General features: G+C 40.9%; 1 pseudogene; it reads left to right on the top strand.

Annotated features, from left to right (window-relative positions):
• Positions 1–21,261, top strand: part of LOC122788716 — a 46,535-nt pseudogene that overhangs the window by 13,261 nt on the left and 12,013 nt on the right.

Below are 21,261 nucleotides of genomic sequence, written 5' to 3'. Positions count from 1 at the left end.
GCTTTTCATTTCTACTTTTACCCTGGACAGCCATGCTGTAGCAAAATGCATTAACAAAAATTGGAATATGTTTTATACAGATTCTAGGTTTTACTGTCAAGATAGCGAATGGCAGGCGGTCGAGAGTTAGATTATCGAAATGTAGTTTTCCAGTAGGCAGTTTTACAAGCCCAAATACATAGAGTACACAACATCGAAGGGGTACTGTAGCTTGAGTATTTGATTTTTAACTTTTGAGTGGAGATTGCGGTTCAGTGAAGATCAGAGAATTAACCCATTTCCTCACTGTAGTGCTGTCTTGGAGTTGGTATATATAATTTGCAGGAGGTGTGGGGGGCACAATGCCCCACATGGGGGTGCAGGGGGGCTTGCCCTCCTGCAAACTAGTAAACTTCATGTGCCGCTGACTGTAGAGTGTCACGGTAATTTACGGTACATAGCATGGGTGACTGACATCACATTCTGCTATGTCAAATATATTGAACTATGGGTGTCGATGTATTCTGTTTTGAGTTTGCTGGTTGTTTGATGTTGCGGTTTCCTGCAGTTTGAGTTAACATTGAGACTGGTCAACAAATGCATTTTCAGGATTACAGTAGTAAACTGATTCTAGCATATTAAACAAAATAGGGGAGAAACCCTGGCTACACTTAATCCACCACTGGTGACCCATATTTAAACATTAATAGGTATGACCGAGAGGTAATAGTGCTTCATTGCTGTAGAGATAATTAATATGTTATGAGATAATGACACAGAGGTGATCTACATACAGTGAAAAGTCAATTTCCTTAATGAACAGGGAAAGGTATAGCTTTAGTTGTTCCTTTGGGTGTCTGCTGTAACAGTCTTTGCTAATACAACCATTAGAATATGTTGCAGTCAGGCTGCAGATATTAATAGGGCCTCTTATTTTCCCAAAACATATACTACCTACATATCCCATTTGCATGCTGGTATACAGTATCCCAGATGAGTTGCAAGATGTGTCATACCCATTAATAGAATATTTAGACTTGTCACAAGTGTGCCAGGTTTTGTAGCTGTATTGCCTGAGATAACTTGCGCATGTCTGGGCTTAAAATGCATATGACTCAACTTACTTTTGTAAGCTGTTGCTGTTTTCTGTTTAATGTTTGTCTGCCTTGAGTAATTGTATTTTATCACACGTTCAATAAAATATACTAAATGAGGAAAACCTGGCAATCCTTGTTACTTTAAGTAGACCAGGCAGGTTGACACAAAAGAGTATGAACTCATGTTTAAAATAAAGGATACATTAATGTATTGTGTGCATTCCAATTAAAACAAGAAGTAAAACAAACTGATTACACTGTACCACTGAAATACTGAAATAGCTTGCTGTAGCTGACACATAATAGTTTCCACGTAGTTGACACAGAAGGGACTTAACATCTCCTAGACTGTTTCTGATTGCAGTAGTTTGTGATTCATCAAGGAAAATATTGGTTCTTTATATAGTCAATGTAATGAATAGCAGAAAGCAGCATTAAAAATTCTATAGCAAGAACACTAATACTCCACACATATGTACCTTTTGAAACGGCATGTATGGATGATTATTTTATCACAGCTAAATGGCTAATTAATTAGTTGTGATAATTTTGAATTGTGCTGAACAATTTGTGGAGGCAGCTGTTCTTCATGCAGTCGCAGTTCCAAAAATAGCAGCTAAGCCTGCAATATTTTAGTGAAATGTCCACTCCTTAACAGATCATTATTACTCAAATAGAATATTTTCTACTGCATCACTGAAGCAGATTTAGTACGTTATAAGAATTGTTGCCATTAGAATTATTTCATCATTAGTTTCAAAAGATGGTCTTGTCAAGCATTTTAGTCACTTTTAAGCAGATGGTTAAAAAAAAAAAGAAAAGAAAAACAAACAAAAAACGGCTGGGTCAAATACCTTTGTGTTTTTTTTCCTTTTACCATAATAGATGTCAGCAAATACTAACTTTTTTTTTAAAGCTGGAAATGTTACATGGAACCCCCACTTCTGCAATAAAAACAGGTATTGATACTCCCTTATACCTTTAGAAAATAATGTATGTCTTATATTTGTGTTCATGGGCAAATCTGAGAAATATATATTTAAATTGCTTCTGATAAGGAAGAGGTTCAGAATGAGCTGAAGAAATACTAAGACCAAATGGGGAAAAAAGAAAAAGGTTTCTATTGTTGAGAAACAATGGTGCAAGCTTGTGTCTATACAGCTCAAATAGCAAAACCAAAACAAAAAAAGGAACACTTTAGAGTGTAGGTTGTATAATAGTAAAGGAATGTATTCCAAAAATGCCTTCCTTCTGCAGACAATAAAATGTAAAATAGCTCACCAAATGGCAAACCAATTCCAAAGGATGACAAACTCAGTAAAAAGAGACGTTTATTAAATAAAAGCCATGTAAAATATTGGTTAAGCGCTTGTGTCCCTTGAAAACTATCGGGACTTCTTCAGAACCAGAATGAATCCACATAAGCTGTAGTTAAAATAGGCAGGTAGATGTCATGTGACCTATCTGGTAACCGATAGATATTCTTAAAAATAATACAAGTCAGGAAGTTCTTAAAAAATACATATACAACATCATAACCCAAACTAATAACCTAGTTCATAAAAAAAACATGATATCTTGTAATGTCATGTGAAATATTAAAAGCTTAAGAATGCATCTTAAAAAATGAAAAGATCTGAACAACAGTAATTTAAAGATTAAAAGAGATTAGTTTCAGGGCAGGGAAAAAGGAGATATAGGCATCGATACCAGGATAAAAAATTATTTGAAAATGTGGTACACCCCGTCCTCCCAGAACTTTCATGGGCACACATAAATGTGGTGCCTGCACTCGGTGCCCTTACATTTTGGAACAGGAATTCATTACCTTGGATAATTATTGTAAATCTAAAATTGTTAGTCAGTGGAAATTGCATTACAAAGAGTGTGGTGTATATTGCTTGTTATGCTACCTGTCCCTTTTTTAATGCTGGGAAAACTGAGAGACAATGTAAGAAAAGAATATATGAACACACATATGATTTGTCAAGACAGAATAAAACTAGTTCCCTTTATAAACATTTCATCACTTGTCACAGTTTTCGTGAAGTCCAGTTTGGTAGTTTGGAAATTATTCCTTGGAGTAAACATGTAGGCTCTTGGGAATTGTTTAGAGCAAAGGGAATTATTCTGGCAAATCAAACTCAATGCATCAATTTATCCCAAACTCAATGCATCAGTTTATCCTGGTATCAATGAGTATATCTCCATTATCCCTACCCTGAAACTAAAATATTTTAATCTTTAAATTACTGTTGTTCTGATCTTTTTTTTTAAGATGCATTTTCATGTGTTTAATTTTTCATATGACATTACAAGATATTGTGTTTTTTCCGAGTTATGTTATTTAGTTTGGGTTATGATGTTGTATGTGCATTTTTTAAGAACTTTCTGATTTTTACTTTTTTTAAGAACTTCCTCACATGTATTATTTTAAGCATATTTATTAGTCATCAGATAGGTCACGTGACATCTAGCTGCCTATTTTAACTATGGATTATGTGAATTCATTCTCGTTCTGAAGAAGGCCCAATAGTTTTCAAGGGAAAAAAGCACAACCAATATTTTACATGTTTTTATTTAATAAATGTCTCTTTCTTATCGAGTTCATAATCCTTTGGAATTGGTTTCCCATTTGGTGAGCTATTTTACATTTTATTGTCTACAGGATGAAGGAGTTTTTGGAATACATTCCTGTACTATTATACACCCTATTGCACTATGTGTGTTTTTTTTGTTTTCATTTCTCTTGTTGAACAACATTCATTTTCATTCATCCATTTCCAATACCAATATTTATGGCCATGGAATGGTTGGAACTTATTCACACAAACAACAGAATAAGGCAAAGAAGTACTTCGGAAAGACGTATCAGTCCTTCTTGGGGTGTGCATGTGGGTATGTATACACACACACACACACACACACACACACACACACACACACACACACACACACACACACACACAAAACCACCCCCATCAGCATTTCAGAAGATTGCCAGTCCACTCATTGACATGTATTTGAGATGTGGGAGGAAGAAGAAGGCCCCAGTAAAGGCCCACATGGGCATGCTGGGGGCATATAGACTCTGTATAGGACAGACACTGGCCAGGAATTAAACTGGACAACCAGTTGTTGTAAGGCTGCAATGCTAATTACAGAACCATTTCTGCTGTTTGCAATATGTTGTGTTGTTACTTATATTAATGCTAATTGAATGCCTGATACTGTTGCTCCAAGAAACTATTTTTAGCTCCAATTGCATTGACAGAAACATGAGTTCAGTACATGATGTTGGTGTTAATTGCTTACCTTTTACATGTAAGCTTGTGGTAGCTAATAGCTTCAAAGCAGTCAGTACATGTGTTAGCACTGTTACGTATTTGACTGTATTTTCTCAAGGTCGTGTATGCAGTCTGCTGTAGATATTGCAGTGTCTCTGCTAATCCAGTTAAAATGAAAATATTCATAAATATAGATGTAGTCTTTCTTCTGTTTCAAGACTGATATTACATTAACATATTAAAGTGGATATATATCCATGATCCATCTGGGTTCAGATCTTTTGCTTAAACCTCCATTATAATGTCTTTCACTCTCCACTAAAACAGCTGCACAACTGCAAGGGCATGTTTCATTTTCCAGTAAAGTGACCAAAGTACAAATGAAAATCTCAGTTTTCCAGCTGTCATGTAACTTGTTTTGATCAAACATAACTGTGATTCTATAGTAGATAACAATTCTCTCATGCTGTTAAAAGTTATTCAAACAAGTTGAGTTTTCAAGTTTTTTTCTTATTTTAAGCATAGTTTATTGAAGTTCTAAACTTGGTACAGCCACGGTGGTGCAGCGGTAGCATTGTTACCTCACAGCAAGAGGTTCTCCTGTTCGATTCTCGGCTGGAGCGCCTTCTGTGCGGAGTCTGCATGTCCTCCCCGCGGTCGAGTGGCGTTCGAAAGACATGCATAGAATGGGCATGCCTTTGTTGAAGGTTGGGTGTTGAGCTGGCACCTTGGCACCTGTAAAAAAATCTACTGCCAATCATTAGCGGACTGGAGTTCTGCTGTGGTGACCCCTAACCGGGAAAAGCCGAAAGAAGAACAACAACAACATTGAAGTTCTAAACTTAACTAACTTAATAGACAAAATACAATAGAACTATTTAACAATTAAGTAATTAAATAGCTTCAAACTTGGCACTCAACTATAATCAGTGTACAGCTATATGTAATTTAAAGCCATCAACATTCCACTAAGTAGTTTGTAGCTTCCTTTCATGTTTGTTCTGAGTGCATGTACCAGGCCATCTTGGATTATTATTCATTTTAGTGAGAGGATTGTGTTGATTGGTCACTGGCTGATAAAGGTTGGTTGGTTTAGGGCTTGGAGTAAGCACTCATTGGTACTGTTGAGCTTTTTTTAAAGTTGTTTTAGGTTGTACCTTCTGGTATTTTGGCCTTGCTTTTGAGAGGAATTCTGTTTATTCACATTGAGCTGAACGGAGGAGGGGCACTGACCACAATTCTGATCTGTGATATGTAACAATAAGTATCCTGTGTTTTTGCTTATTTTTACTAGTTATTGCTTATTCTAACCATTTATAGCACATTGTTATTGTCTGCTGCTTAATATTTTACTGTATTTTATTGCTATAAACAAATCTGCACTATTGTACTGAAATTGTCTGCCTTACATGGCCTGTTAAATCACTTTTGTTACTGTCACACTGTTTGTAAAGCTTTTTTAGCTAGTTTCACTGTGTGAAAGGTATTAACTGGAAATGTTCTACATTTGTTAAGCATCTGTTTGTTTGTTCTGATTTCCTGCCAAGGAGTGGATCATATAACTGATTTGTTTGCAGTTAAAAGCATTCTCTAGAGTATCCTTGCTCCTTTATCTGTTTAAAACTTTCATTTAGTGTCTCACTGCTGTTTATCTGCTATTATAAACATTTCTGTAGTATTTTCTACCTAAAATAGTGTAGCTAGTAGCTGTAGTATAATTTACCACCCTCCCTATTGATGTGTTGTTATACATGGTAGCTTTGCAGTTGCCTGCCTCTACTGTAAATTTGATCTGGGGCACTTCTCCCAGTCCATTGTCATTAGTTCATTCTGCCTAATACAGAGAGAGAACATTTGGGAAGGCCCAACCCCCTTAATTTCTTAACCTTGAATTATCTCCTTTCTCCCTTTCCACTTTACTAAAAAAAAAAAAAAAAAAAAAAAAACTTTATGCAGTATTTGTGTTTCCTTCTCCATTACTTCATCTTGGTTTTTCTGCTAATTGTTCTCTAAAGTATTCAATTGCATCTTCTCTGTCACATTTATTACTGCTTGTTTTTAGCCTGTTTAAATTTTAAGTGTTATGCTAAGCCTCTTAGTTTTGGTTTAAACACTTGGGCTTTAGGCCTACCCCTTAGCTCTCCCAGGCCTCTCTCCCTCAGATTCTGACAAATATGGATGGACAATTTCTATGGTTTCTCCTGCCAGCCTGATTGATATGGGCATGCTGAGACAACTGCAACATGTACACGGAGAGTCATCTACTACTACCACCTAGGAACACAGTTTGTGAGAGATGCAATTACATAAAGAAGCTAGAGTCTATGCTCTCTCCTTCACAATCCAATATATCTGGCAGTGAGAAGATTGTCAACACAATCACTACACCTCAAGCACCACCCACAACTACACAACACACGCCCACCCACATATGCAGAGGTTCTCAACCAAAACAAACCCAAACAAAGGAGACCTCAGAGGCAAAAACACATAAGACCTCCACACCACATACTATGCATAGTCCACACACCAGTGTCTCACAACCACTAAGTCCTGACCATAAACCCAACATATTAGTCATAGGAGACTCCATTGTGAGACACACAGATGTGCCTCTCACCATGCTTGATAAGGAGAAAGTCATGGTTAGTTGTTTGTCAGGTGCCAGAATCTACTATAGCACACATGCACTCAAGTCGCTCAACAACAGGTACTGTTATGACGCTATAATAGTCCATATTGGCATGAACGACTTGAGATGTACCTCCCTGGACTATATGAAAAGAGACATGATTGACCTCACTGAATATGTGTCCCAGGCAGGTATGTCCCTAGCCTAAAGCAGCATTCTGCCATCACCCAGAATGATGCCGCAATGCAAACAGAAAATGATTGACTTTAACAATTGGCTTAGTTTCTGGTGTCACTCCAGGGGGATCCAGTGGCTGACAGCCTGGGAAGATATAATCAACAGACCACAATGCTTTACTAGAGATGGCCTGCATCTGTCACACTTGGGCTTCAGGCTTCTCGCAAAGGACCCTGTCTCCCCCATAGTGCCTTTTTTAGGAAAAGTCATGCGGTCAATACTGCCAACATAAAAATTTCAACAAAAGTCAAACTAAAGGTCATGCTGCTAAATGCTAGGAGTCTAAACATAAAACTATACTCATTGGAAGCATTCTTAACCCTGGAAGATGTTGACATTTGTGCAGTCACAATAACCTGTTTCAAAGCTGTGGAGAGCTCCCCAGCCTTACCTGGTTACTCATCCTATCATACATTCAGACCCCAAAATGTGGGCAGCAAAGCCAAAGGAGGTGGAGTTTCAATACATATTAAAGACACACACACACACATCCAGGCTGGTCAAGCAGTATGACGCACAGGAGACACTCCATAGGTTCATAGGTTCATACCAGGCTATCTGCTTTCGCCACCCATTTTAAATTTATTTTGCTATGCCCTTTTTTGAGGTTAGTATACTGTGCCTCTATCTAACAGTGACACAGAAGTGATACCCGGGGTAAACCTACGATCTCCCATCCACTCATCAAGATTCCTCTTGAAGAGAGTCAATGAGGGACTCTGCCTAACCTGGACTGGGATTTTATTCCAGAGTGAAGGGAGCCTCTGGGTTATGAATCTGTCCCTCCAGCATGTCCTATTTATTTCAGTGCTGAGGTTCAAGTCTCTCGAGCGCATAGCTCGATGGGATTTGGATTTTCTGAGGTGCAGCATGTCCATTAATTCCGGGTTGGACATGGCTTTATACGTCAGGCACAGATCGCCTCTGAACAGGCGGTATGCCACTGAGTAGAGCTGGAGTTTCTTTAACCGGGCAGCATATGGCATCTGTTTGAGCCCTTTGATCCTCTTGGTGAGGTACTTTTGGGGTCTTTCCAGTTGCTGCAGGTGTCTGGTAAGGTACATCCCAAAGGGGCATTGTACTCAATTATGGGCCTGATGAGGGATGAGTAAAGAGGCACGATGACCTCCCCTGATCTAGATGTGAATCCCTTCATGATTAGGTGGGCTATATAAAATGTTTTTCTAACCACTTTGGCCATGTGGTTGTCAAATGAGAGATTGCTATCAACTTGGGTCCCCAGGTCCCTAATTACTTCTTCTGTACTTAATGGATTTCCACCTATGTGGTAATTTGTGGGCACTTTGTTTTTGCCAAAGGGGATGACTATACACTTTTTGGCATTTAGCTTGAGGCCATGGCACTGGCACCAGTTGTCTGTTTCTATGAGGCCCTTTTGGAGGATGCTTGTGTCGGCTGGGGAGTCGATTATGGCACCCAGTTTGCAGTCAACTGCAAACTTGGTCAGCCACAGTCCTTCCGTGTTGGCCTGTACCTCCGAAAAATATATACCGAACAAGAGAGGTCCCAGGACTGAGCCTTGTGGGACACCACTTGTAACTGGTTTGGAGTCTGACATGGCTCCAGCAATTCTAACCATGTGGGTTCTGTCCTTGAGCCAGTTTGCAATCCATCTAGTGACATAGGGGTTTATATTTAAGCTGGTGAGCTTATCTATAATGCCCGAGTGGGGTATTGTATCGAAGGCTTTATCGAGGTCCAGGTAGGCTGTGTGGACCACCTTCCCTCGTCAATGGCCTTGGTGACTGTTTCAAAGAAATCAACCAGGTTTAAGAGGCAGGATCTGCCCTTAACAAAGCCGAACTGGGTAGGATACAGTGTTTGTAGGTCCCCAATATCTTTATTTATGAGGTCCATGATGATCCTTTCCATAGCTTTGCAGACCAAGCTAGTCAGGCTTATGGGCGATAGTTTCCAGGATCCGTTGAGGCACCACCTTTATGGAGAGGGACCACTGTTGCTGTACGCCACTCTTTGGGCACATATCCTGTAGTAAGGCTGAGATTGAACAGTAGTTTTATGTTTGGGTTTAGCTCTTCTTTGAGTTCATGTAGGACGCAGCCCGGGACACCATCTGGTCCCATTGATGCTGTGTTTTTGCTTTGGAGAGGGCGGCTCTTACCTGAGCATCTGAGATGTCAGGGGCAGCACTCTCCTGAGATAGATATTCGCCCTTTTGGTGGCGAGGGGGGGGAGAAGTTTGCGCTGAACCTGTCAGCTAGGATGTTGGCAATGTCTGTGGATTCGTGTATTTTTGTCATTTTGGACTAATTCTGAGCATATCTGGGAATTACCACCCAGGTTCCTAACATAACTAAAGAAAGCCTTGTGATTATCCTTAGTGTCCTGTGCAATTTTTCTCTCGAAGCTGGCCTTAGACAATTTTATGTGTGCCCATAGTTTTTTGCTAATACTGATCAGTGATGCCTTCCCTTTTGGGATTTTGCTTTATCATTTAGTAGCTTCCTCCTTCTATTGTACAGTTTGTTTATGGCTGGGGTCCACCAGACAGGACGTCTGCCTTTGGAGGATTGGGTCTTGGTTTTATTTGGGATCGCATGATCCATGCATTCCTGAAGGTGTTCATAGAATGCGTTTATAAAGGATTCTGCGCTCTGGGCCGTATTTTCCACAGGACCCGGGGCTTTGAAGGATTCCACCTCAGTTTTGAGGAGTGTAAAATTTGCTTTAGAGAAGTTTTTCACTGTGGTTTTCTGGGCAGGGGGTGGGGTCGGGATGTGAATATCCAGTGAGATTAGTTTATGGTCTGATCTTACCAGTGAGGGATACACTTCTGGTCTGGAGCATAGAGTCCCCATGTTGGTGATGATCAGGTCCAGTATGTTTTCCCCTCTTGTGGGAGTGGTAACAAGTTGTTCCATAGCATTTGAGTTTATAAATTCTAGGAACCTTTGGGCTAGGGTGTTGGAGCTAGAGTAATGCTCCCAGTCTATGTTTGGGTAGTTGAAGTCGCCCAATATAATGGTGTTTGGAGAGACCTTCATATTTTCCAGTGTTCTCAGGAAGGCCGAGTGGGGTTCCTGGGTTTGGGAGGGTGGTCTGTAGCAGGCTATAAACTGGAAGGCAGTTTTACCCACTGTTAGTTGCACATGGATAGTCTCTGATGCTTCGTGCTTTGCCACCAACCTGGAGGTGTGGGTATCTTTGATGAATATCGATACTCCCTCCTTTTGTGGTTCGGTCCAAGTTTTGGGGCGAAAAGCATGGTATGAGGTATAACCTGGTAGTGCTGGGGTGCTTTCAGCAGCCCTGAACCAGGTTTCTGTTACTGCACAGATATCGATGTTCTCCATGCTAAGGAGAGTTTCGAGTGCGTGCATCTTGAGGTTTAGACTTCTGGCGTTGAGCAGCATTACTCTTAGTTTCTTATCCCTTGTGATACCTATGGAGGTGGGTTTGTCTTTTGAGCCTTGCCTAAAAAGGCACTATGGGGGTAGCAAGAGCCTTTGCCAATATCCGAAAGCCCAGGGGTGACAGGTGCAAGCCGTCCCTAGCGAAGCATTGTGGCTTGTCGAGCATATCATCCCAAGCTGACAGGCATTGGATCCCCTTTGAATGACACCAGTACTTAAGCCAATTGTTGAAATTGATCATCTTGTCTTCATATTGTGGCATCATTCTTGGTGAGGGTAAGATGCTACTCAAGGTCAGGGTCATACCGGCCTGGGCTACATGCTCAGAGAGCTCCTTTATGTCTCTTTTCATGTAGTCCAGGGAGGTACGTCTCAGGTCATTCACACCAGCATGGACAATGACTGAGTCATATTTGTACTTGCCTTGGAGTGACCTGAGTGCTTGTGTTATGTGGCGGATCCTAGCACCCGACAGGCTGCTCACTGTGACCCTCTCCTTGTTCAGCCTGGTGAGCGGGACGCCAGTGTGCCTGACGATAGAGTCACCTATTACAAGTGTATCAGGTGTGTTGTTTAGTCTTAAGGGCTGTGACTGTTTGGCACACTGGCTTTGTGAGAGATGTGTTGCACGTGTTTTGTTTTGGGGTAGCGGCTGCTTGGGTGTCTGCTTTGGAGGTCTCTGCTGCTTCGGCAGATCCTTATTTAGAGCCTCCGAGTATGTTTTTGTGTGATTATGTGTTTGGTTTGCTGTCGTGGTAGGTCTTTGTGAGACTGGAATTGTAGTGAGTATGGTTTCCTTCTCCTCCTGACTGGTTATGCCAGTACTGAGTTGAGAGAGCTTAGCCTCCAGTTTGGCTATATGGTTGCATCTCTCACATGTGTTGGAATTTGTTGGGAGGAGGAGAGGGTTGTCTGTGTACATGAGGCAGTTGTAACATTGCCTCAAGATTCCCAGATTCACCAGCTGGACCGGAGAGGAGATTGACAACTGACCTTTGGACATGCTAGAATAATATTGGGAATTCCTTAATAATTGAAAACCAGGGCCAGTGGGGAGTGAGGGTGTAGTGCTTTTAATTTTTAGTGCTGACTTATATAATTGCTTTAGTGAGCAAGTGCCAGGTAACTTAAGTGCAATGTGTTACAGGTAACTTAAATGCAAAATGACAAACAGTAACTTTCTTTCAAGTGAAACAAGGAAATAAGTACAGTAAGCAATGCAGATATCACTAGTGAGCCACAGAAGCTGAGAAGCCGTGTATTAGGTGGAATTAGCGTTCCAGGGAAATAACAAGCAAACAAACAACAAGCATATAAACAAAGCTATATTCAGCAGGCCTGGATCTAGTCTATGCTACAGCAAACAAGGTGTACCAATTTCCGTAAGATACAGTTCAAATATTCAGGCACTATAAACCTTTAACCAGAAATTCCCAGCTCAGAAGGGCAGAGTCCAGCCTCTTCTCCCACAAGAGTGCAGACCACAAACCTTCTTAATGTAAAATAACTGGCCTGAAGCCCAAGTGCCTAAACCAGAACTAATACACTTTAAGAATAACAGACACTGGGCTCTCAATCAGAGCAGTTGCAGGTGCAGTTAACTATTGACAAGACCCCTATTCAAACTATAGCTAGCTACAGGCCCCCAAATTTGGCTCAAGATGCCCACTCCACCTATCTGGACCTCTTCAGATCTATGAAGATTCAACCCTTTACCGTGATCCTGGGTGACTTTAATTACCCAACCATAGATTGGAAAAACTACTCATGCCAGAATAAAAATGCTCAGAGATTCCTCAATGTTATCAATGCAAATGCCTTGGAACAGCTAGTCGATACTCCCATAAGAGGTCATAATATCTTGGAGTTGGTATTAAACAACATGAGTAATAACTGCAGCACCCCTGTGGTATCATCCTCCCTGGTATGATCTGACCATAAAGTGGTTATTTTTGAAGTAACCATCTCCCATGACCCCCCTCTAGCTAGGGTCAAACTAAAAAACGTCTCCAAAGCTGATTATAACCTCCTGAGGGATGGTGTAAACAGCTTCACAGCCTCCTCTACCACTGTAGGAACTGGCACCAATGTCCAAATCTACGCCAAAGTGCTATACAAGCTTTTATATAGATGCATGGAATCAGGAATACCTGACAGGACAAAAATCATCCTCCGCAAGGATGAGTAAACCTGTCTGGTGGACATCTGCAGTAAATAAACTATATAACAAAAGGAAAAATTCCAGTCCAGGACCAAGAAGGAGCAGGTGCCCAATTGGAAGCAATTGCTCCTTAGTCTGAACAAGCAAATAAGAGCATTAATGAAATCTTCTAAAGCTAACTTCGAGTCCAAATTGGCCACATATACTAGAGACAGTCATAAGGCCTTCTTCACATATGTCCAAAATCTCAAAGGAAGCACCCAGATCTGTTCAAAACTGGTAGTTGAGGTCACCACATGCACAAATGCTGTCATTATAGCCAATCTACTGGTTGACAGATTCAGCAAAAACTTCTCCCCTCTGTCCCCCCCATCAATAAATCAGGACATCCCCAGTACCCACCACCCCTTATCTCTAGGGAACAGGTCATTACTGCCCTGTCAAAGGCATAAAATACAGCCTCCATGGGACCCAATAACAACCCAGGCTGCATCCTACATGAACTCAAGCATGAACTTGCAGCACCATCAGGCACCCTATTCAACCAAAGTCTGAGTACCGGCTTTGTCCCAGTGGAGGACAGCCACTGTCATCCCTTTACACAAAGGTGGAGCATCCACTGATCCAGGAAATTTTAGATCCATCAGCCTAACTAGCCTGATCTACAAGACCATGGAATGGATTATCATGTACCTCATTAACAGGGACATTGGCAGCCTCCAAACACTTGACTCCACACAGTTTGGCTTTGTCAAGGGGAGGCCATGTCTATTAAAACTGGTAGACTTATTTGAGACAATCACCAAAGCCATGGATGAGGGGAAGACTGTGCACACCGCCTACCGTGACTGTTCCCCACTTGGGCATAGTAGATAAACTCTCTCAACTAGGCATCAATCCATATGTTATCAGATGGGTAGAAAAATGGGTCACTGATAGAACCCACCTAATCAAAGTAGGGGAAGCCACCTCAAGCAGTAAACCCATAATGATCAGCGTACCCCAGGGATTGGTTTTCTGGCCTCTGTTATTCAGGATATACTTCTCTGAGGTGCAGGCCAAAACCAGTGGGCTATGGCTGACCAAGTTTGCAGATGACTGCAAGCTGGGTGCAGTCATCAATTCCCCAAGTGATGTGGACGTCCTGCAGGAGGGTCTCATCCAAACAAATTACTGGTGCCAGAAACATGGCCTTAAGCTGAATGCCAAAAAATGCATCATCATCCCCTTTGGGGAGAGTGATGTCCCTACATATTATCACTTTAATAACAATGTCCTAAGTTCACAATCAGTAGTGAGGGATTTGGGCACCCAGGTTGATAGCAGCCTGTCTTTTGACCATCATGTTGCTTCCATTGTATGGAAAGCTTTCTACATGGTTCACCACATAAGTAAGGGTATCTCATCCAGGCACAAAGAGGTCATAACATCCCTGTATTATTCCCTTATAAGGCCAATTACTGAGTACAATGCCCCCTTCACCGTGTACCTCGCAAAGCACATGCAGCAGCTGGAGAGACCAAAGAGATTCCTCACCAGGAGAATCCAGGGCCTCAAACATCTACCTTACACAGGCTAAAAGCCCAGTCCCTCTGCTCAGTTTCATGCAGACTCCTCAGAGGGGACCTCTGTCTGACATACAAAGCAATTTCAGACCCCATCTTGATGGGACTGTTGCATATCCGCAAATGAAACTCCACTCGAGCAACCCGTATGCACGATCTCAACCTGGTGTGTGATATCAATAGGACTCGTTGGCGGAACAGATTTATGTCCCACAGACTCCCCCATCTGTGGAATAGATTCCCTCTCCACATCAAGCAGAGTACCTCATTATCCCCTTTTAAGCACAACATGGATAACTGAATGGGAAACAGAAAATACACCCCTGGGATTCCACCTGTGTCCCTGCTGGACAGGGACTTTGGGTGCTGACTTGTCTAAACATGGGCTAAACTCTTGGCTAGGCTTATAAGGGCCTCCGGGCCAGTAGTCTAGTAACCCCCTATGATCCTACAAGTGTGGTACAATAATCATACAAGTACAAGCTTGATGCCTTAATAGTCTGACTGTATCTTGTAACGGAATTCATCATAGTGTATTAGGCAGTTTGTATCATATATATATATATATATATATATATATATATATATATATATATATAAAATCAAATCCTCCATGGAGAATCATTCTAGGTTAGCGGACAGCTACAGATACAGTACAACATAATAATTATACAAGGACAAGCATGGTGCCTTAATAGTCTGACTGTATCTTGTAACGGAATTCATCTTAGTGCATTAGACAGTTTGTATCTTCCTTTCATATATGTATAACAAATCCTCCATAGAAAATCATTCTAGGTTAGCAAAAGGCTACAGATACAGTACAATATAATAATCATGCAAGGACAAGCATCGTGCCTTTATAGTCTGACCATATCTTGTAACAGAATTCATCGCAGTGTTTGTCAACTGTGTGTTTAAAAGGGATAATATTCCTATAGTTTCTAATTTGAATAGGTAAGATGAACAGCAATGGATGCCCACCAACACAGGGAGTGGCTATCAATGACCCCCTCCATCAGGGTATGACCAAAGTGACTAATATTACTGGACTACTGATGTCAGCTCAACAGTCTATGCAACTTCACCAAACTGCTGGGAGTAATGGATCTAATGCAGGTTTGGAGTAATGGATCTAATGCAGGTTACAAACCTGATCTTACCGCATGGCTTAAAGAAAGGATTACATTCTCAGGCACAAGGTACAGACTGGGAAGTTAGAAAAAACACCTTTCAAACACAGTAGTCTCCAACTTACAATATATTTTAAAGGACTATGTTGCTAATATGTGTATTATGCAAAAGACTATGAATTTAGAAATACCCCAAGAATGTTACAAATGTTTGGAGTAAACATTGTTCCTTTTAATTGACCAAGTGTTTTGATCTCCTTGTAGAATAGCTGTTTTTTTTTTGGGGGGGGGGGGCATAGGAGTATGAGATTAGAAGTAGAGATGTGGGTTACAACAAACAAGCAGAATGTAAAAGAGACAACAAAGTGCTATGGGATGATAGAAAGTAATAGGAATGCTGACTGTCTTACAGTGTGGTGAATGGTCATACAACATGTTTCAGTTTGAATGTAGAGACGTAGGTTTGGTCATGAACAACAGGTGGCAATACAGCATAATTTCAGTAGGAGTACATGAGGAAGAAATAGGAGGATACTAGAATTATCAGATGGTTTAGTTGGAGTACCAAAAATGCAGTAGTCATTTGGGAGAGAGGGAGTTACAGGAGCAGAATCAAGAAAGCATGCATTGCAGTTAAGTTGAAGTTTGAAGAGTTTTGACACTGTTGATTAGTTTAATTTAAAAAGTTAAGACATTCCATAGTTTGCAGACATAATATGTATACAAGGAGTCGCCTGCAGAGTTAATGGAAGACGATATATGAAGTAGCAGTTTATTTATGGAGCAGAAGAGTCTACTTTGGGAGTATTTGTGTAGTATATTGCTTAGGGCTGGACATTGTTTAGATTTGTAAAATTTAGTTTGTGAGTGGTCCTTAGTTATGAGAAGCATAGGGAGTTGGGAAGTTTTCAAACTTTGTTTTTTTTATGACATTGTTCAAGAAAGTTAGATTGGCAGAATGAAAATTCCAAAATGGTTTGTTTTCTTTTCTATTACAGTAGAGTCGATTATCCAACCTAATTGGGACCTAGGGTATTTCAGATAATCAAGTTGTTCGGATAATAAAACATATAATTGAACCAGATAAAAACATCTAAAATGTTGTTTTCTGCATGCAGGAATACACTTTTCAACCATTCAGCGATTCCAATGGACAATAAAGAATATTTTTCACACACAAGCTGGCTACAAGCTCAAAAAACATGCTCAAGCAAATACGTACAATGTTTACATATTCAGACTTCGATTTTTCCTCCTCAAAAACTTTGGAAGGCTGGTTCTGATAATTGACATTTCTGATAATCAACGTTTGGATAATTGACTCTCTCTACTGTAATATATGTGTGCTCCTGACCAAACATTTCTTTAGAGATTATTTAATGATTGCCAATCGGTGTTAAAAGTCAGTTGGTATAGTAGTTTCTTGTTTGATCCCTGTTGAGGCCCAATGGAATAATTCTTCAGAAGTTGTGATATTGCTACCTAGGGGTATGTAGGCTTTTTTGTTTATTTAATTTCGTTGAAGTCAGTAAGAGTTCAGAATTTGCAGTGTGAAGTGTGCAGGTCTGAGGGACAGAAAGTTCTAATATGTTTTGATAGATAATAGCACTCCACCTCCTTTTCTCTTTTCCTGTCTAGTATGAGTATGTTATATTTTGTAGGAAGAATTTCTTCATCCTTTACATCTTGTTATAATCAGGTGATATATTCAGGTGTGGAATTTATGAAACTTATTGAGTGTACTGTGGAGGATAGTGTTAGAGGTGTAGGCCTGCTTTATCATTTTAGTTTTGATACTTGGTAGAGAAGTGTTTTTGAGGTAGTGGGTATATTTAGTATTTGGTGTGTTGGGCCAAGGTTTGGGTATATGTCACCAGGTCTACTCTGTTTGAAGTTTCAAAACTTCGAAACCCATACAGCTGAGACCATATGATCGAAGTTTTGAAACTTCTAAGACTTTGAATTCAGATCGCTGTACATTGCAGAATGGGAGATTTACAGTTCTCTTTGCTGTAGTGCGAGTTGGTATATTGGGGGGTGGAGGGGGGGCTTGTCCCCCTGCAAAAATGTAAAGGTAAGTTTCTTTTTTTTTTTTTTTTATTTTGAGTGTTTTTGTTCTTTCAAGGTTTCAAAACTTCGATCATATGGTCTCGACCATATGGGTTTCGAACTTTGGAAACTTCGATCAAGCAAAGTAGACCCATGTCACCACATAGATTTAGTTTGAGGTGGTGATGAAAAAAGGGGGATAGACATTTGCTTTTAAGTTTGATACATAGAGGATGTTTGTGGAGTAATGTGTTTTTGTCAAGATGATGTTTCTTATATAGGTGAATGAAGGTAGTATTGAATAGGTTATGTGTTAATGAGGAAATTGAATGAGTGATGGTATGGTGTTGGTGGTCTGACTGTTTGCCATGGGATGCTTGGTGTTTGTTTAGAATGGGGTGCTGGACTGATGTGATGTTTGTTAGTAGCCATGGGGGTAAAAGTGTGATCAGGTGAAAGCAGAACAGTTTTGCAAAAGACAGAGTATCCAGCTCCCTGACAGAAAGAGAGAGAGAGAGAGAGAAAGATGGAAGGAAAGGAGGAAGATAGGGGTGTTCTAATAGGTTTGAGAGTAGGTGTTGAGAGGGTGGGCCGGTAAGGCTTATACAAATAGTTATTTATGTGGAAAATTGGATTTAATTAATAGAATTGTGGTTGGTTGTGAATTGTCAGTAATGGTAGATAGGTTAGATAAGAGGAGTGATGGAACTGAAAAGTAAGTATATATGAAGTATAAGTAAAGAGATGTAGTAGTGAGTGAATGTGTGTGTGTGTGTGTGTGTGTGTGTGTGTGTGTGTGTGTGTGTGTGTGTATGTGTATGTGTGTGTGTGTGTGTGTGTATATATATATATATATATATATATATATATATATATATACACATGTATATGTATACATACATATATATATATATATATATATATATATATATATATATATATAATATATAGGTTCATAGGTAGGTACCAGACTGCGGTGGTGGTGCTGAGGTAGCATTGTCACCTCACAGTAAGACGTTGTCCAGTTAGATTCTCAGCTAGAGCGTCTTCTGTGTGGAGACATGCGTGAATGGGCATACTTTCATTGAAGGTTGTGCATCAGGGCCGGCAACTTGGCACGTAAAAAATCTACTGCCAATCATTAGCGGACCAGAGTTCCGCTGTGGTGACCCCTAACCAGGAAAAGCCAAAAGACACAACAACAACAACAAGGTAGGTACTAGGCTATCAGCCCAAGGGCCTACGTAAGCCTGGCCAACAAGGTTCCCTGGTTTACGCCGTCCAAGAAAGTTATTTTCCTGTTCCACTGTCTAGCAGGGCACAGAAGTGATCCCCGGGGTGTATTTCCTATTTCCCATCCACTCATTAAGATTTTTCTTGAAGAATGCTAATGAAAAACTTTGCTTGACATAGATGGATAGCCTGTTCAAGAGTACAGGAAGTCTCTGGGACAGGAATCTTATCCCTCCAGCATGTCCTGTTTATTGTGGTGACAAGGTTTAGGTCCCTAGAACATGTAGCTCAGAGGGATTGGGATTTCTTTAGGTGTAGCATGTCCAACAGCTCTCTGTTTGACATAGCTTTATATGTTAGGCAGAGATCACCTCGGAGTAAGCGATTTGCTACGGAGTAAAGCTGGAGTTTTTTGAGATGGTCAGTGTAGGGTATTTGTTTGAGGCCAGTAATCATCTTTGTGAGGTACTTCTGTGGCCTTTCTAGCTGCTGCAGATGTCTTGTGAGGTACATTCCAAAAGGGGCGTTGTACTCTATAATGGGTCTAATGAGTGTTGAGTAGAGGGGAACAATTACCTCTTTTTTCCTGGATGAGAACCCTTTTATGGTGAGGTGTGCCATGTACAAGGACTTCCTGACTACTGTGGCAATGTGACTATCAAAGGAGAGACTACTGTCCACCTGTGTCCCAAGGTCTCACATTCGGTGTTAAGTAGATTGCTGCCTATGTGGTAGTTCATGGGTACAGAGTTTTTACCAAAGAGGATGACACTGCACTTTTTGGCATTGAGCTTGAGGCCATGGCTCTGACACCAGGTATCTGTCTCAGCGAGGCCCTTCTGTAGGATGTCCACATCATTTGGGGACTTGACTATGGCTCCTAGTTTGTAGTCATCTGTGAACTTCATTAGCCAGAGGCCTTCTGTGTTAGCTTGTACTTCAGAAAAGTAGATACCAAACAGGAGAGGTCCCAGGACAGAACCCTGTGGTACTCCTGAGGTCAGATTTGGAGTCTACAACTTTTACAGTGTGGGTTCTGTCAGTGAGCCAGTTGGCAACCCATCTTGTGATGTAGGGATTTATACCTAGTTTAGTAAGTTTAGCTATGATTCCAGAATGGGGGATGGTGTTGAAAGCCTTGGCGAGGTCAAGATAGGCTGTGTGAACCACCTTACCCTCATCTACGGCTTTGGTGACTACTACTGAAATCTGGAAAATGCAATGATTGACCGATTCAAATGTCAAGCCGAAATGTGGAAATACGTACCATCAAAAAGGCACAATCCTGGAAATGAATTAGTCATCCACCATAGTTCAATCTGTTTGACATAGCCTTAGGTGATATCAGTCACCCAAGCTATGCACCATAACTTACCATTAGACTATCAAGTCAACTGCACATGGTTTTTATTATTCTGCACTCCCCATATCTGGGGCTTACCCCCAACAGCCCCTGCAAATAATATATTCCAACTCCAAGATCACACTACAGTGAGGAAATTGGTACATTTCCTGTTCCTCACTGTACCATGATCTCTACTCACAATACCAAACTCAGACTACCGAATTACACTGTATATTCGGTATTGTGTATTCGTTGTAGTCCAGTTTGGCATTGTGCCTCTTTGAAAAGTGCCTATCAAATATATGCTATTCACTCATAGGTTCATAGATGTGTACTAGACTAATGGCCCTGAAGTCTTTACAAGCCTAGCCCATAGAAGTGCCCTGGCATCGTGCCGCCCAATGTTATTTCCCAGTGCTTCTTTCAAGTAGAGCTACTGGAGTGATCCCAGGGTGAACTTTCTATTACCCATCCACTCATCAAGATTTCTCTTGAAGAGGGACAGCGAGGTGCTCTGCTTGACATGTGTGGGAAATCTATTCCAGAGCATGAGCAATCTCTGGGTGAGAAAACTGTCCCTCCAACATGTTCTGTTGATTGTGGTACTGAGGTTGAGGCCTCTGGAGCATGTGTTGCAGAGGGATTGGGCCTTCTTTAGATGTAGCATTTCTAAAAGAGCTGGGTCAGACATAGCTTTGTAAGTTGAGCACAGATCACCTCTAAGTAGGCGATATGAGACCTAGAATAGCTGGAGTCTTTTGAGTCTGTCCGTGTAGGACATGTGCTTAATGCCTAGGATCCTCTTTGTGAGGTACTTCTGTGGCCTCTCCAGTTGTTGCAGGTGTCTAGTGAGGTACATGCCAAATGGGGCATTATACTCAATTGGTCTAATGAGGGAAGAGTAGAGAGGGATGATTACCTCTTTCTTCCTGGATGCAAAACCCTTGGTAATGAGATGTGCCACATAGAAGGACCTTCTGACCGCAGTGGCACTGTGGTGGTCGAAGCAGAGCTTGCTGTCAACCTACGTCCTCGGATCTCTTATAATGCCTTTAGTGTTCAGTGGGCTCCCATCAATGTGGTAATTAGTGGGAACTGAGTTTTTACTGAAGGGGATGACGCATTTTTTGGCGTTAAGCTTAAGGCCA

Source organism: Protopterus annectens, chromosome 14.part0 (assembly GCF_019279795.1).
Source record: "Protopterus annectens isolate FY-2018-M chromosome 14.part0, PAN1.0, whole genome shotgun sequence".
NCBI classification, from domain to species: Eukaryota; Metazoa; Chordata; order Ceratodontiformes; family Protopteridae; genus Protopterus; species Protopterus annectens.
This window is presented reverse-complemented; position numbering and strand designations above follow the sequence as displayed.